This window comes from Rhynchophorus ferrugineus, unplaced genomic scaffold (assembly GCF_030347505.1).
Source record: "Rhynchophorus ferrugineus isolate W39M unplaced genomic scaffold, kcgeb_rfMv2 rfM14, whole genome shotgun sequence".
In the NCBI taxonomy this organism is placed as follows: domain Eukaryota; kingdom Metazoa; phylum Arthropoda; class Insecta; order Coleoptera; family Curculionidae; genus Rhynchophorus; species Rhynchophorus ferrugineus.
Genome location: NW_027472593.1, coordinates 1,045,135 through 1,064,021, shown reverse-complemented (window position 1 = coordinate 1,064,021; position 18,887 = coordinate 1,045,135). Strand labels below are relative to the sequence as shown.

The window sequence follows — 18,887 nt, the reverse complement described above, 5'->3', positions numbered from 1 at the left end:
AGGTGAGGCTTTCTGCGATATCGAACGGATTTCTAACATTCAATACCAAATAAAGATGGAGTGAAAATTTAATTGTATAAAAGATTTATCTGAATTTCACACTGACAAACATGTTCAATAAGTCTGGGCTGGACGTCTGCCCAGACTACTGACCTGTTAATAATATATTAACTAATAGGCAAGCATACAAGACAACATACGACGGGTAGTAGGAATGATCTAACCGCCACCACGATGGATTCCTTTGTTACTCATTGGAATCCTGTAAATAGAATTAAGAATAAAATTCACTCCATTAAATATGATTTGAAAAAATTAATTAAGAGCGCGTTGCCATTTTTTTGCTTAATAATGGGTATGATCTATAAATCAAAAGTAAATATATATATATATATATATATATATATATATATATATATATATATATATATATCAAAATAAATCAAACAGAGACATAATTAATATCGTTGTTCTTAATGTTCAAGATACCAGACAGCACATTTGTTTCGAAATTTTCACACGTCTGCAAATTTTCGTTCAATACTCTATATAGTGCGTGTTTTATTTGTTCCAGAGTACGGAAGAAATATTTAAAAATGAAACCAAAAGAACTGTACACTAACTCTCCTAATATATATCATTCTCTAATTATATATTCATCTAAATAATTTATGAGTATCCCACTAGCTGACTAGCATGCCGTTTCAATCCTCTTTAATCAATGCTATATTCACTTAGGAGACTTTGAGCTTTTTTATTGCAGAGCCTTATAAACTAACAATAGAAATAAGTCAATTGAAATCCAAACGGCATATATTTAAAAGCCTGGAAGCTAAAATACTTGGGGCCAGGAATACGGAAGAATGTGAAACCCACGATAGAAATACAAGCCTATATCTGTTGTAATTTTTGGCGATTTTGACAGGCACATCTGGTCAGATTGTTCGCTGACGGTTTCACGGTAACGTACTACTGGCTCGGATAAATTAACTTGAATGCTACCATGATCCCCCTCCAAGGCCTTCAGACAGATATCTAAGTGGAACTCTCCGGCACCGACAATGATGTATTCGCCAGATTTTTCAATGCCACATTGTATCATAGGATCGGATTTGGCCAAACGTTTCAAACCCGAAGTCAACAAGTCAAACCTGCAAATATTTCCAGATGGGACATCTTCATGGAAAAAAGCATGGAAACGATTTTTATGAGAAGTGGGTATCATTTTAGACACATATATCGTCAGAGGACCTTTAGGTACACAGTTCTTAATACCTTAAAACAAAAAAGCGAAGTACAGTAATTTGCATATACTAAAAAATAATAAAAAATTGATAATTGTTCAGTTTATAACAATCATTCATAGTGAATCAGCATAGAGTTGTAAACTACATATAGCCATGTATAAATAAATACTAAAATTTCACGCGTTTTAAAAATTCATACATGTGGACCTTCGTATAACATTTCGATTCTGTATTTCTCAGCAGTTACAGGGGATGGCCCGTGAACGGTAATCATCTGAAGCAAAGTCTCAACAACAGGTAACCATGTCCGCCTAAATTGTTTTCCATCCTTATCCTCGTGGTCATATTTCAAGTTAGTGCGCAGTGTAGAGAGAAGGGCTTCATATTCTTCTTTCCTAAAATAAATATTTATTTACACCCAAAAACTACAAATATATAATGCATTCTCAATATAATAGCATGTCACCATAGGATATAAAGATAGAGGTAACGTGAAAGCATTTAATACCTAGGCATATAATTTTCTTGCAACGAACTGCCAACAATATAATTATTTCCTAATTACTTAATAAAAGTTATTTTGTAATCTATGTAGTGGCCTAAATGTGCTGGAAAATTATTTTTTTTAAATAATAAAACACATGTTTACTTGCAGTTCATAATCAAGTCAAAAATTTTGTATAAGGAATTCAAGAAGTATATGCAAAACGACCTTTTGTTATCATTATCCTATTTTTGGGTTGAAATATTCCTAACCCCATAGATTGTTAAACGTCAGAAAATTTGGTAAAGTTATTCAGCATCCAACTGCAATTTCAAATGGGTATGGTCCGTATTGTTCATGAACAAGATTGGCTTAATACGTTCGTCGATAGCCTGACGTAACATAGTTTCCGTTTGTAAACACACCTGCAAATAATTCATTATTACCAAATTGTTTCTAACTTTATTCATAATTTATAGCGATTTAGCAGCATCAGTAGCACCAATCATTAACCAATGTCAGCCTGGGGCGGTTGGAGATGACATCGCGATTAATTAAAAGATTGTAAAGACACTACAAGATTCTCTTTTCGATGTTTCCTACTTTACTTCGGAAATTCTTAATAAGTTTTCTTTACCACAGAAATATATTTATATATGCATTATTTAAAATTTTAATTTTTGTTTAGTAAAATTAGTACAAAGTGAAGTAACACCAAAAATACTTCCATAATTATTTAATTTATTATAAAAATAATTATTTAGGAATTTACATACCCATAACACAATCTACTACAACAAGAGCACCATCAGTTACACCAAGTGTACTACTAGGTCGGATTAAGTTACTTGAATTCTAGCATGATCCTCCTCCAAGGCCTTCAGACAGATTTCTAAGTGGAGGTCTCTGTCACCGGCAATGATGTTTTCGCTAGATTCTTCAACGACACATTGTACCATAAGATCAGACGTAGCCAAACGTTTCAAACCTGAAGACAAATGACACAGACCTTAGTAATAATCACACAATAAATGCGAACATTTGCGTACCTTCTACAGGTTTTGGTGAATCGGCCGGATTCTTGGATTCCACAGCTACACGAATTTCATGACATTCAAGATCTGCATGTTTGTGAATGTGGTGATGGTATCGGGCTTAACCAAAAATTGATCCAGACCGAACAAAGTGCAAATATTTCCAGATGAGACATCTTCCATGGCTTCTATATACCGACCAATCATGAGGATGGCATGAGGATGGATGGCAGGATAGCACCCTTCATGCCGCTGGCTACATCACCGGAACAAACAGGACTAAAATCGTAGAAATAACCTTTATGAGAAGTGGGTACCATTATAGACACATATCATCATTTTACCGTTAGGATAACAGTTCTTAATACCTAAAAACAAATAAAGCAAAGTATAGTCATTTGCAAATATTAAAAAAATAATAAATTGGTAATTGTTGTTTAGTTTATACCAATCATTCACAGTGAATCAGCCTAGAGTTGTAAACTACAAATCTTCATGTACAAATAAACACCAAAATTTAATGCGTTTTAAAAATCCATATAGGTGACACATACCAAGAGCGGCTTCATCATCATGTGGACCTTCGTATAACACTTTCATTCTGTATTTCAGAGCAGTTACTGGGGATGGTAAATGAACGGCAATCATCTGAAGCAAAGGCCCACAAGCAGGTAACCATGTCCGACTAAATTGTGTTCCATCCTTATCCTTGTCTTCACATTTCAGGTCAATGCGCAGAGTGGAGTGAAGAGCTTCATATACTTCTTTACTAAAATAGAAATTTTAGTTACACCCAAGAACTACAAGTATATAATGCATTCTCGATATAACAACTTGTTACCATAGGATATAAAGATAGAGGTAACATGAAAGCGTTTAATACTTGGCTTATAATTTTCTTCCAATGCACTGCCAACAATATATTTATTAATAATAATTTCATAAAAGTTATTTTGTAAACTATATAGTGGCCTAATTGTGCTGGAAGAATTAATTTTTTTTTAAAATAACAAAATACATGTTTACTTGCAGTTCATAAACAGGTCAAAAATTTTGTAGATGGGATTCAAGATGTACATGCAAAACAATATTTTGTGATCATTATCCTGTTTTTGGGTTGAAATATTCCTAACCCCATAGATTGTTAAACGTCAGAAAATTTGGTAAAGTTAATCAGCATCCAACTGTAATTTCAAATGGGTATGGTCCATCTTGTTCATGAACAAGATTGGCTTAATACGTTCGCCGATAGCCTGACTTAACATAGTTTCCGTTTGTACATACACCTGCAAATAATTCATTATTACAAAATTGTTTCTAACTTTATTCATAATTTATAGCGAATTAGCAGCATCAGTAGCACCAATCATTAACCAATGTCGGCCTGGGGCGGTTGGAGATGACATCGCGATTAATTAAAAGATTGTAGACACTACAAGATTCTTTTTTCGATGTTTCCTACTTTAATTCGGAAATTCTTAATAAGTTGTCTTTACCACAGAAATATATTTATATATGCATTATTTAAAATTTTAATTTTTGTTTAGTAAAATTAATATAAAGTGAAGTAACACCAAAAATACTTACATAATTATTTTATTTATTATACAAATAATAATTTAGGAATTTACATACCCATGACACAATCTACTACAACAAGAGCACCACCAGTTATACCAACGGTATTACTGGCACCGGCAATGATGTTTTCGCTAGATTCTTCAATGACACATTGTACCATAAGGCCAAACGTTTCAAACGTAAAGTCAAATGACGAAGACCTTAGTGATAATCACACAATAAAAGCGAACATTTGCATACCTTCTACAGGTTTTAGTGAATCGGCCGGATTCTTGGGTTCCACAGCTACGTACAACGAGAGTTACGCTGAATTTCATGACATTTAAGTTCTGCATGTTTATGAATGTGGGGATGGTATCGGGCTTAACCAAAAATTGATCCAAACCGAACAAAGTGCAAATATTTCCAGATGGGACATCTTCAATGACTTCTATATAACGGCCAATCATGAGGATGGCTCCCTGAATTGTCTTCTCGTTTAAATCTTCTTTCCTGATGCCACATATTTAGGTTTTGGAATAGGAGCCTTCATGCCGGTGGCTACTTTACCGGATAAAATAGGACCAAAATCGTAGAAATAACCTTTATGAGAAGTGGGTACCATTTTAGACACATATCATCATAGAACCAGGATTCTTCGGTTCCTCAGCTACGCGTACTACGGAAGATAAGCTGAACTTCTTGAAATTCAAGTTCTGCTTGTTTGTAAATGTGGGGATGGTATCGGGTTTAACCAAAAATTGATCCACACCGAACAACCTGCAAATGTTTCCAGAAGGGACATCTTCAATGGCTTCTGCATAACGACCCATCATGAGGATGGCTCCCTGAATTGTCTTCTCGTTTAAATCTTCTTTCCTGATGCCACATATTTAGGTCTTGGGATAGGGGCATTCATGCCGGTGTCTACTTTACTGGAAAAAAACAGGACCAAAATCGTAGAAATAACTCTTATGAGAAATGGGTACCATTTTAGACACATATCATCATAGGACCGTTAGGATCACAGTTCTTAATACCTAAAAACAAAAAAAGCAAAGTATTGTCATATGCAAATATTAAAAAAATAATAAAAAATTGGTAATTGTTGTTTAGTTTATACCAATCATTCACAGTGAATCAGCCTAGAGTTGTAAATTACAAATAATCACGTACAAATAAATACCAAAATTTAAGACGTTTTAAAAACCATATAGGTGACACATACCAAGAGCGGCTTCATCATCATGTGGACTTTCGTATAAAATTTCCATTCTGTATTTCAGAGCAGTTACTGGGGATGGTAAATGAACGGCAATCATCTGAAGCAAAGACCCACAAGCAGGTAACCATATCCAACTAAATTGTTTTCCATCCTTATCCTTGTCTTCATATTTCAAGTTAATGCGCAGTGTAGACAGAATATTCTTCTTTCCTAAAATAAAAATTTTAGTTACACCCAAGAACTAAAAATATATAATGCATTCTGGATATAACAGCATGTCACCATAGGATATAAAGATACAGGTAACATGAAAGAGTTTAATACCTAGGCTTATAATTTTCTTTCAATGCACTGCCAACAATATATTTATTTCCTAATAACTTCATAAAAGTTATTTTGTAAACTATATAGTGGCCTAATTGTTCTGGAAGAATTTTTTTGTTAATAATAAAACAGATGTTTACTTGCAGTTCATAATCAAGTCAAAAATTTTGTAGATGGGATTCAAGATGTACATGTAAAACGACCTTTTGTAATTATTATTCTGTTTTTGGGTTGAAATATTCCTAACTCCATAGATTGTTAATCGTCAGAAAGTTTGATAAAGTTATTCAGCATCCAACTGCAATTTCAAATGGGTACGGTCCATCTTGTTCATGAACAAGAATGTCTTAATACGTTCGTCGATAGCCTGACGTCACATAGTTTCCGGTTGTAAATTGTTTCTAACTTAATTCATAATTTATAGCGAATTAGATCAGTAGCACCAATCATCAACCGATGACGGCCTGGGGCGTTTGGAGATGACATCACGATTAATTAAAAGATTGTAAAGACACTACAATGTTTCCTACTTTAATTCGGAATAAATAAATTGTCTTTACAACAGAAATATATTTAGATATGCGTTATTGCATTTGCATTGAATTGCATTATGCATGTTCTTTAGTAAAATTAATACAAAGTGAAGTAATACCAAAAATACATACATAATTATTTAATTTATTATACAAATAATTATTTAGGAATTTACTTATTCGAAACACAATCTACTACAAGAGCACCATCAGTTATACGAAGGGCAGTAGTTACTTCAGAACGGAAATCTATGTGCCCAGAGGAACCAATCAATTTAATCAAGAAAACTTTCTATTCTTTTTCGCGTTAATCAATATTATTTATGAAAGAAGTTAGTATTTTTGTTATAACAAATACCCAGTTTTATTTTAAAGAGATAAAGCTTCAGAATCACTAATCAAAATTATCACATAAGTTCAGTTTTTTGTAAATTTCGTCTTTCAATATTTCAAAAGACTACATATTCTTGATATGCTTATAAATCTGTCTTGTTAATTTTTTCCGGTGTCTGTAAAATGTATTTCTCTAACTTTGGCATCAGCAATAATAACAGTTTTTGCTACTAAGGAGTCTGTTAAAAATGATTTTCCGTTATCAGCGTGAGCTATGACGGATATATTACGGATGTTTCGTTTTTTGACCATCATGGCACAAATTTCATCTGCTGTAAAATTCACCTATATCAAAAATAAATGTCAAGAATTCGTAATGTTTAAAAACATAAAACAAATTTCTGTAATAACAGAAGAGAGCTCATACTATTGTTTGTATATTAAAATAAAGTTTAACCGTCTGGTGTATTTTATGCTATTGGTTTAAAATGACATTTTCTTGTAGTTATTAAACTAAGTGTCAATCCCATGTATATTCTTACCATATTTGAAATAACTGGAGTAATAAAAATAATAAAATTCTCAATTTTATAATAGAAATCTATTCAAAATAATTTATTGTTAACTAATTCACAAATATGTAAACATTTAAACTACATAGTTATTATATATAGATACTACTTAGTTACTATATATATTATATACATTATGCATTTCATACTGTTGTGTAACATTCAAAATCGAAGCAGTCCAACTAACAATCCATTTAATACCAAATTAAAACGAAGCAATACAACACCCGGTAGATATTTTAATTCAAATTATTATCTTTCCTTCTTAATTTTTAAGCAGATCTTCACTAAACTGAAAACTGTGCGGATCAAAAGTTCCAACATATAATGTATTTTGGGGCATTCCAATAGCGATGAGACGTAATTTCACATTTCATGTTCCAGGAAATTGCGAAAAGTTACAAATGTAAATTGTGCTGCTCTCTCTGTTATATCTCTTCGTGGTATATTGTATTCCTTTTAGTATTTTGTAGAAAATTGTCGATCTGTAGTCATGTCTGTGTAGTAGTGCGTCTGTAGTTGTTTGTTTATTACGAGATAACGCCAAAAGCATTTTTAAAATTGTATCCGTTATGATCAGAACTTGAGTATAACCCTTGTTTTTGATCGAAAGACCCTCATAATCAATATCTCAAGCATATCAACATATTTTTCACTCTTCATGGAATTTTCCCAATACGCATCACATATACAACAACTGCTGCGAATACATCTTAGGAAAACGAAATAAAGGAACATTTTGACGTTTTTAAAACATTTGTTGTATTTCTTCGCCATCCATATTAATACTAATTGTCTATATTAATATACTTCAGACCTATCATAGTTTTCGGAATATAAATAGGTCATACCTTATTTCCAATCCATCAGTAGTTTTATATATTTTAAAATTGGTTTTACTGATCACATCCCAGTTTATGACGACATCTAATTCCTGGAGCAAACCCTTATCATGTACAACAAATATATAAAAATATCAATTGGGCCGCCCGTAAAACTCCTGTAAGTTCACAGGTGCGGACATTGAATACCCTCTTTGTTCCTTGACTTGAAAATATCTGCATCATAAGCTTTATGTCTGTCGATTTCTCGGAAATTTGTTGTTTGTAGGATGTTTCTGCACCACTGTCATCATTATAATGAAATGCTATGTCTTGTTATCACACAACAGAGTAGGAATAGGGAATTTACGGAGATTTCTTTTGTTCTATAGTAGAACAATTAGTATTATTTAGTTTAAAATTTTTTAACCGACAATTAATTTCCGACAGAACAAGAAGAATGAGGGACGGTGCTTTGAACTTGCTTAAAATTCTTTTTTTTCTTAATTTAAATTAACTATTCGTATATTCCCACAATTTTTTGTTTCTATTGCCGCTTCAGATTAAAAAGACATAGTCCCTATTCAACGATTCTGAATACAGTGTATCAAAATATGTCGTTGTGGTAAATGAATCAAGTGAAATTTTCCATAATCACTAAGAGATGGACCGTAAGAAAATATAGATCGGCATTGTTGACCAATAACATAGAGGGCACCTAATGACTCATTCGCTAATCGAGGTGGACGTGGTAACGGGTCCGAACGATGGGAATGCTGAGATATACACTTTTGGATACAAAGGACGACGCCTTGACCGGAAATCATATAGTTTCTTAGAGTCTCTCGAAGAGTATCTTACTGACGTAGTTTATATACGATTGTTATTGTAATCACCGATGAAACCCCTAGTATATTATCTAGATAGTGACCATTATAATGTTTGTTGAATATTTGTATTTTAATTACCAATAAATAGAAGTATTTCTTACAGGACATTGACACCATATCAGAGAGTGGTTGCATTATAGGCAAGTTAACTCGGAGATTATTTATAGCTAACTCAAGAATAAGGTCTACTACATTCTTTCCCTCTACTATTATATATAGCTTGACATTCAAATAGTAACAATGTACCGGATTTTGATAGATTGACTTGCCTTAACAATTATAATGTTATCACTTAGCCCTAATTTGTAGTTTAGATTTTTGACAAACAAATTATAACATCATGATTGACGGCACAGCTTGTGCATTAGAAGCATCAGATGAGGAAGTTTACCACGCCATACAGTAATTTTACGCTAATTCAGTTATTTCTAGCTTCTATAATGATTAGACGATAAGCAAAGTTCCTACACAGTCTGTTTTTACCATTTTGACGGGGATGGTCCAGAGGCTATTTTATCACTGTCACCACTTATGTTAATAAAGTAATTCTTATTTAACTCACTATTACAACCTCAGCACAAATCTTATAGCCTTTGAAATGTTCGTTATATTCTAACCACATACACTTGACGGGATAAGAATGCCACTTCTGATGTTAGTAATTAAGATAAAAAGGCCGTATTTGTTTAAATAAAAGGCCTTTATTCGACCACAATACTAGTTTATTGGTCCGACAGGTAAGACAAGGCAATGTGTTTCGATCAACGAACTAACGAAGACTGTTTTGGACACAACCGGATAGAAACGCAGGTCAAACTATTATGTTAAATACGAGTAGGACAAGAAGTTTGGTAGGTGTAGGTTCTGGTAATATTTTGCGAATATACTCATAGAGAAGTATAAATTTAACTTCATGGGAAATTTTGGCGTAATGTTTCGCCACGTCCAACATGCAAATGTCGCTACCTTTAACACATTCCTTGTTTTATTCGCTATGCTAAGAGCCGCGACGGAATCTGATTCGTTCATTTCGTTCTATGGTTTGTTTATTTTGCGCACCATTTTCAATGTACCCTACGTAGAGAACAGTGTGGTCAGCTTTTTATAACGTTTATAGATTAATTTATTATTTTATTTTATTACTAGGTGCAAGTCCGTAGCTGAAATGCATTCCCATTCTAGGAGGTGTTGTGTGCCCGGATGCATAGGTAGTGAGGAAAACATAGGTTGTGTAATAATTTTACGAAGTTTTCACCAGAAGTCCACCAGTGTTTTCAAGTAAACTATGGTCCTCTGAATAAATGGGAAGCGTGTTTATTTAATGAGATTAATTTTCAACATTGCGATGGTCAATTTGGAAAACTTTTATTCATAGAAGGCAGAGATACGTAGATGTTGTTGGAGGACTTTCTACACATGTATGATTTTCTCAAATTCTGCGCTAGATTTATGTTCGCTTTAATTAATAACATGCACAATGACATAAACGAGGATTCTTGCGGATTTCTACAAATTTACGAAAACAAATTTGTACCCTTTGTGGTAAGAAATGGCGAAAAATATTCACTGATGTTCTGTTTCGAAGGAACCTGCTGGCAGCTGAAAGACAAGTTCGTGAAGGTCACCAAATGGGAGTTAACTTATTTGCGGTTTTTGTTTAGGCTTCAGGGTCTAGAGAAAGAAGATGTTCAACTAAATTCTTGTGATTTAGTGAATATTGTGGATGTTAGCCAATATTTTGATCATCAAGAAAGCTTCGTTCCCAAATGGCTCGTTGCAGATTGCACTTGGATGAGTGTAGGCAGTCAAATGAATGGAAATGTTAAATAAAATAAAACATTTTAGTCAGTAATATTCCAAATCTTATTATAAGTTTTATAGGCTATTAAATTAGTATTAAGTTCACTAATATTTTTCTTATAAGTAATTAAAATGTTTTTGTTCTATTATGTGAAATTTGTTTTTTCATCAATAAACGTACTATGTTAATTACTGCTTATTATTTTTGAACAAATTATAGTGGTCCATGAAACCTGCTCGGATGAATGTCCATATAGCCTTATGTTTCTCTGAGGTTATGTTTAGATTTCAGGTTAGATTCAATTATTCGGTTTTTTTCAGTTACACAGTTGAAATATCAACTATGGTATTTTATTTATCATTAAGTGAGATAGTTAGAGTTAGAGGTGGTTTTGAACAAGTTGTGAATTCTTGCAACTTATAAAACCTCAAGTAGATGACTCATTTGATAACAGCTGTTGGCAAGTCATATCTAAAATTAACTACAGATTCGTCATCGTCATTGTCATCTACTCGTTTGAACGAGGAATATAGCTGATTACAAATTACTTACAAATATATAACTTGAAAACAAAATCAAAATAATCGGTATTTCAAAAACATTGATGATATAACAAGAATGGCTTATTTTTGTTCATTTGTGAAGGTAAATAGTGATAAAAAAGAGAAATATCATATACAATAAGGATTATTATTAATAAATAAAGGTTATAATTAAAAATGGTTAAATATTTGGGCTAAGTTATATTTATCAAAACTATGAAAACAAACGCAAAAATTAACATATGTTTATAACGAAATATTTTAAAATTAACGAAGCACTATATAATATAAAACACCAACATACACATAATATTAAATAATAAATAATCATTAATTTATAGAATTTTCTTATTCCTTGTGGAATAGTGTCCAATGGGTCCTTCAAAATATAATCTCGAGCTCCTAAAATATTCGCAATAAAATTTGTAAACAGAATATATAAATGAATAAAATCACCTTTATAACAACAATACTAATTTAACATAACAATAACTTTATAATTATTTGGCAGTTGTTATGATGTAATAAAACACCGATCCCAACTATAACTTGATATATTTACTAATATTTATATTGTCACCGTGCCAGCAAAATAATTTAGATGACGTTATTACTGTCACTATAATGGTTATTTTTATATATAAGCATATAAATTAATACATTTAAATTAGTAAGGTATCTTCTTGAATAATACACCAATGCTATATTAATATTTTTTTCAGTAGTTATAATAACATAAATATAAAAAACTGTTTTTATATATTTTGTTAGGGGGTGATGTAAAATCAAGTGGCTGGTGATGAATTTATGTTATTATTTAGTTGTCAACGTGACGAAAGGCATCTCTAGGACACAATAACAGATTAAATTCAAATAAAAAGTGAAAATGTCTATAAATAACGATCCAGATAACAAAATTTACATAATTAAATCGTCGCCAAATAGCCAAAGATATATTAGAATAATCCGAAATAATTCGAATGACGAACACAGTAAAAATATTGAATCAAACCGGCATGGTGTACCGGCAGCTTCAATAAGTAATACCGATAGATTAGCAGAACTAGATTAGCACTATCGAATCTCAACACATTCCTTGCATCATAGTGAGTAATTTAAAATATGTCTCCGTTCGAAATATAAATGAGAGAATTTTCTCCACGATGAATAAATTTTCACCAAAAGTTTATCAGAGCCTTCGAGTAAATTGTTATCCCCTTAGCAAATACGAAGCTTCTTTATTTAATGAGATCAATTTTAAACATTGTGACGGTTCATCTGGGAAGCTTTTATTCGCAGAAGGTAAAAATATTGATGGAAGACTTTCTGCAGACGTATAATTTTCTGAAATTCTGCACCAGGATCATATTCGTTTTGATTAATAATATATGTAATGACATACATGAAGATTCCTATGGATTCCTGCAGATTAATGTAGATAATTTTGTACCTTTCGTGGTGAGAAACGGCGAAAGGTATGCCCCGGTATTCTATTTCGAAGGCGACTGTTTGCAGTTGAAAAACAAGTTCATAAAGGCCACCAAATGGGAAATGACATATTTTCAGTTTTCATTCAGACTTCAAGACCTGAAGAGAGAATTCCTCCATCTCAATTCCTGTGATATAGTGAATATTACCAATATTAGGCCGTATTTTAATCCCTAGGCCACTTTTGTTCTCAAGTGGCCCATCACAGACTGTGCTTGGATAAAAATAGGCAATCTGATGAAGACAAATGAAAACACTCAATAGAAGGAAGGCTGAAATTCTTTAGCTAGTACGGTTAGAAATGTTATTAGGTGTTACGAGCTTTTTAACAAGTATTACTAGATTTATACATATTGTTCTTATAAGGAAGTAGAAATATTATAGTATTAAATATTTTTTTATTCGGAACATAATACTGACGAAACATTATAGGAAAGTTTGAAGTCAGCGTCATCTGTCGTTAAAATATTGAAATATTTGAGCACTTGTTAGGAATCACTATTGGGTCTAGTATGACTGTATCATTTCCCATCACATCATAATACAAATTGTCCAATTTTTTTAACATAGATGATGATTCATAAATAAATTGATATAACAAATAATATTTTAAGGTATATCAAAATAATTGAAAAATTGGGTGTAATTAGTATGTAAAAATATATATGAGTTGAAATGAAATAACAAAAATAACTTCTAATTTGGATTTCTTCAGTTCTTCTGTCATATAACCGATATTTATAACCATTCATCTAGCATCAATCATTAATGAACTTCAGTCTAGGTAAGATTTACCTCGGATACAAGTGTAAAAGTACATGTCCCAATTCAAAGCACCCATATCAAAATCAAATAGTTCCCGGTCGCTCTTTCTCATTTCTTTCCATAGCGTTTTCACGTTGTTGTTCTCAAACTTCCACTCTTTTGTAGCATAGTAACTTAACATATCTACAATTTGATTTATCTTCTTGTAATTCTCTCTGGCTCTAGAACATAATATAAACATTTTCAAATAATGTTTTACATATTTAGTATGTACAACACTGAACGTCTCTATTTTACTAAATAGTGTTTATCTATTCCCCACGGTCCTAGAGCTGATTTCAAGAAGAAATCCGGTCTTACCCAGCTTGGTTACTGGCGTGGCTGATCGCAGTCACAGATTTCCTTTTTCGGATTATAAACTAGCAAAAGCATAAATTTACCCAGCAGGATTCAAAACCGCTACTATCGCAACAGTAAGAGGGCCTTCCTGTCGCCCTTGACCACTGTGCCAACCAAGCCGGCCCTTTAGATTTTGTTTATGGCGTGAAGAATTCACAATCAAGATATACATAGCTCGATATCTCTGAAGATAAAAATATTCTCACATTGAAGTTTTTGTAGGACAATTAAATGCTGAGGTTAAATGGTTAAACTTTTAGAAGTTGCAAATCAATCCAAAGAAAACCCAGGCCGTTATAATCGACAGAAAATCCTGTATCCTCCCACGTGTAGAAAAAGCAAATTGTCTCTAATAATTATGGTTCTGCTCTATAAGACATACTCCTTTATTTAGACGGGCAAAAATAGTCTAAGTACATCGGCCATGAAGAGATGAACAAATTTAGAAATAGCAGAGAAAAAAATTTGAGCGCCTCATATACAGAATTACTCAAATACATTAGCGCAAATGTTCAAAAGGAATTTTTCACTCATCCCTTTTCAAAAATTCACCGCAGTATAATTGCAAAATTCCTATACCAAATCCTTATCAACACCAAACACGCGTTCCACATCAACAAGGACTTTAATCAGCTGACCAAACAGGATTCCAAGAAAAGCAGAGTTCATTAAGTAAATTAAAGATTCCTAAGGCCTTGAAAAGGTAACGGAAAATGGAAAATGCACAAATGTTTGTCTATAATATCTAAGTTAATTATTCTATGTTAATTATCCGTACAAATTCATTCAGTTTGCTTTTTAAAGACTAACCATATCATATGAGAAGCCGTAGAAATATTGCAGGCAACTACTTCTATGGTATAGTTATTATAGTCTTCAGATCACACGTGGAGGTCGCGGGTTCGATTCCCGGTGGGAACAAAGACTTTTCGTGGTTGTTCTAGTTTGGTTAATGCCTTTGTCAAATCAGTTAGGTTAGGTAGCGGACCCCGGTGCCTGAAACATTTCTTGTTTTCAATAATTGTTCCTTTATTCATATTTTTCTTCAAACGGACTGCAAGTTTACTTGGCATACCCATTTTAATACTTAATATAATAACTGCATAATTTATTGAGCAAATATCTAACACCAAAAAGAGAAAAATATAATGTTTTTAACAAGAAAATTAATCAGATTTCAAAAAATAAATAAGGAACACAGACAAGGTTTTTGTTTATTTTTATTTAGTTATTACAACGATTATTATATACATATTTCAAATATCCCTTTTGCAATGGTTAAGTACAAATGGATGACTTTACAATGATGACAGAACAGGAAGAAGGCTGGTGATTTTATTAACTTAAATTACCTTTTCATATATTCCCATAATTTTTCAATGATACTGAAAATACAGTGCATCAAAATAGGTCATTGTGGTAAATGATTCAAGTGATATTTTCCATAATCACTAAGAGATGGACCGTAAGAAAATATAGATCGGCATTGTTGACCAATTACATAGAGGGCACCTAATGACTCATTCGATAATCGAGGCGGACGTGGTAACGGGTCGGAACGATGGGAATGCTGAGATGTACATTTTTCGGATACAAAGGACGACGCCTTGACCGGAATTCATATAGTTTCTTAGAGTCTCTCGAAGAGTATCTTGCTGACGCAGTTGATATGCGATTGTTATTGTAATCACCGTTGCAACACCTAGTATATTATCAAGATAGTGACCATTAAAATGTTCGTTGAATATTTGTATTTTATTTATCAAGAAATAAAAGTATTTCTTACAGGACATTGACACCATATCAAGGAGTGGTTGCATTATAGGCAAGTTAACTCGTAGATTATTTATCAACCCAAGAATAAGGTCAATTACATTCTTTCCCTGTACTATTATATATAGCTTGACATTCAAATAGTAACAATGTACCGGAATTTGATAGATTCACTTGTCTTAACAATTATAATGTTATCACTTACCCCTAATTTTTAGTTTAGATTTTTGACAAACAAATTTTGACATCATAGTTGACGGCACAGCTTGTGCACTAGAAGCATCAGATGAGGAAGTTTACCACGCCATACAGCATTTTTTCGCTAATTCAGTTATCTGAATCTGTTAATGATATCTAGCTTCTGTTCTGATTAGACGATAAGCAAAGTTCCTACACAGTCTGATTTTACAATTTTAACGGGGATGGTCCATTGGCTATTTTATCACTGTCACCACTTATGTTAATAGAGTAATTCTTATTTAACTCACTATTACAACCTCAGCACAAATGTTGTAGTAATTGAAATGTTCTTTATATTCTAAACACACACACTTGACAGGATAAATAGAAGGCCTTTATTCGACCACAATACTAGTTTATTGGTCCGAAAGGTAAGATAAGGCAATATGTTTCTATCAACGAACTAACGAAAACTGTTCTGGAAACTACCGGATAGAAACACAGACGTACCTAATATTACCAAATTAAAACGGTCGGAGGCGTTGGCAATTATGCTCTCCAAACTATTATGTTAAATATGAGTAAGGCAGGAAGTTTCGTAGGTGGGTGTTTTGGTAATATTTTGCGAATATATGGAAATTTATGGAAATTTTGGCAAGATGTTTCGCCACGTCCAACATGTAGATGTCGCTATCTTTAACACATTTCTTATTTTATTCGCTATGCTAAGAGCCGCGACGGAATCTGATTCGTTCATTTCGTTCTATGGTTTGTTTATTTTGCACCCCATTTTTAATGTGCCCTATGTAGAGAACAGCGTGGTCAGCTTTTTATAAAGTTTATAGAATAAATTGTTATTTTATTTCATTACTAGGTAGAAGCCCGTAGTTGAAATGCACTCCCGTTCTAGGAAGTGTTGTGTACTCAGATGCACAGAAAGTGAGGAAATGCATCATCGTTTTCCGTTAAAAAAGCGATCCTTAAGAAATGAGTAGAAAATTTTAAAAATCCTAAACTGGTTGGTTAAACATGAAGCAGATTTATTATCGTTACCACGTGAGACATTTGTGTGATACATTTTAACCTTCCATTAAGTACTTATGAACAATTTAGTGATGGTGAAAATAATACCACGAGCCTAGAACAACACAAATGGAAGTGGATCTAAATCAAAATTATATCGAAGGTAAATTGAAGGAGTCAGTCACATCTCTGTTCATAATTGTTAATTTCAAAACTGTCTTACTTGGTAGTACCTATTTCCATCATTCCAGGCCCGCAACCAGTGTGTCCGAAGCAAGTATCATCGAAACTTGAATAAACTCCGGAAGGTAATGGTAAAGTTTGTATTCATTCAGCCAGTATCTCCCTTTTTGCTCATTCTTACTGTTAATTACTTGACTATAACTTCAGTCCAGATGTTCCTATAACAGCAAACAAAGTTTTACGTTGTACAGTAGTGTATATCTCAGGTTATTTAGTAAAACTTTTTAAAAAAGAAATGAAATGTGATTTTTGTTTACATACAATTATGAATAAATCAGTAGACCCACAAATTGAGACTGATTTTATAGAGACAAGACAATATATCGTGTCCCTAACTCTAACAAAATTGTTTTAATATACAAGTAGTCAGTAGGTCTTTGATCTATATCTTAAATTATTCAGCGATTTTGCCATGTCGATTATGTTACAAAATTTTTGTCAAATGTTTTAAAAAAAGTAAATTAAAACTCCGTCAATTGTACATTCCATAATGATCTTTCGGATAAAATATTAAAAGTACTGACGGAATGATGGAAAAGATAATTTTATTTTGCTATGCACCTATGTTTTTTGCTTATGGTTTATATTTATGTATATAATATTTATATTTTATGGATATATATTTTTTATATTATATTTATATTTTTAGATAAATTTAGCTAAATGTAGATAATATATATATATATATATATATATATATATATATATATATATATATATATATATATATATATATATATATATATATATATATATTTAATTGAATTTAATTTAATAAATTTATATATTTCACGCCAAGGGGAAAAGTGCGCTTCTTCGAGTGCAAACGCAAAATTTTTTTAACCAAATTATTACTTAATTAGTCTTTTTTTATAATTTTAGATAGTTTAATTTACGATTGTATTGAAATATAGTTTGTTTAGTTTATTTAGTTTTTGATTGAAATATTTAGTTTATATTATTGTATACACTAATTTTTTCTATATATATTGCTTTGTTTTATATTATAATAGTAGAATTAAATAATTATATAAGAAAATCAAATTGCTGTGGAAAGACAAAACATGGAACAAAAGAAGCTTTTCTATTTTGAAAACTGAACGAAGTTATATACCTGCTCTAATTTGAATGTCCATATCAAGAGACTTTCCTGCTGAATCTTACAATAATTTTATGTTTTAGAAAAAATATCTGCATTATATCTGAGGGCTGTATTCATTTTTAAATATTTTACTTGCGAAAATAAATATAACAGCAAACAAATATTGAAATAGCGTGGATCCAAAACAAAGCATCCTGCTATTAATGATACCAAAGTAACAAAAATACTGTACACATGTAAGTTATGCGAGCATACTACAATGTAAGCGAATCTTCTAATGAATAATTTACAGTCAACTTATAACTTAAACGTTGAGGAGTTATTGAAATTTAATAGCTTTAAAGAAATTCAAATATGGGAAAATGATATGGAGCAAACCCCAAGCACGTGTCAAGAGAGAAGAAGCTATATTTCTTTATATTGTGCTAGCACAATATTTCTGGGTCCAAGGAAGTTCAAGGAAGAGACAAGATAAATACACATTGCCTAGCTAGTATTAAATTAGAACAAAGGTGAAGAATATGAAGTAGAATTCACCAAAACATATT

The 18,887-nt window shown here is 32.1% G+C and overlaps 2 pseudogenes across 1 annotated transcript in view; both read right to left on the bottom strand.

Annotated features, from left to right (window-relative positions):
• The window catches only part of LOC143205649 (eukaryotic translation elongation factor 2-like), a 497,146-nt pseudogene that overhangs the window by 1,332 nt on the left and 476,927 nt on the right, over positions 1-18,887 (bottom strand). The window lies entirely within an intron of this gene.
• Positions 597-9,158, bottom strand: LOC143205732 (eukaryotic translation elongation factor 2-like; annotated as a pseudogene).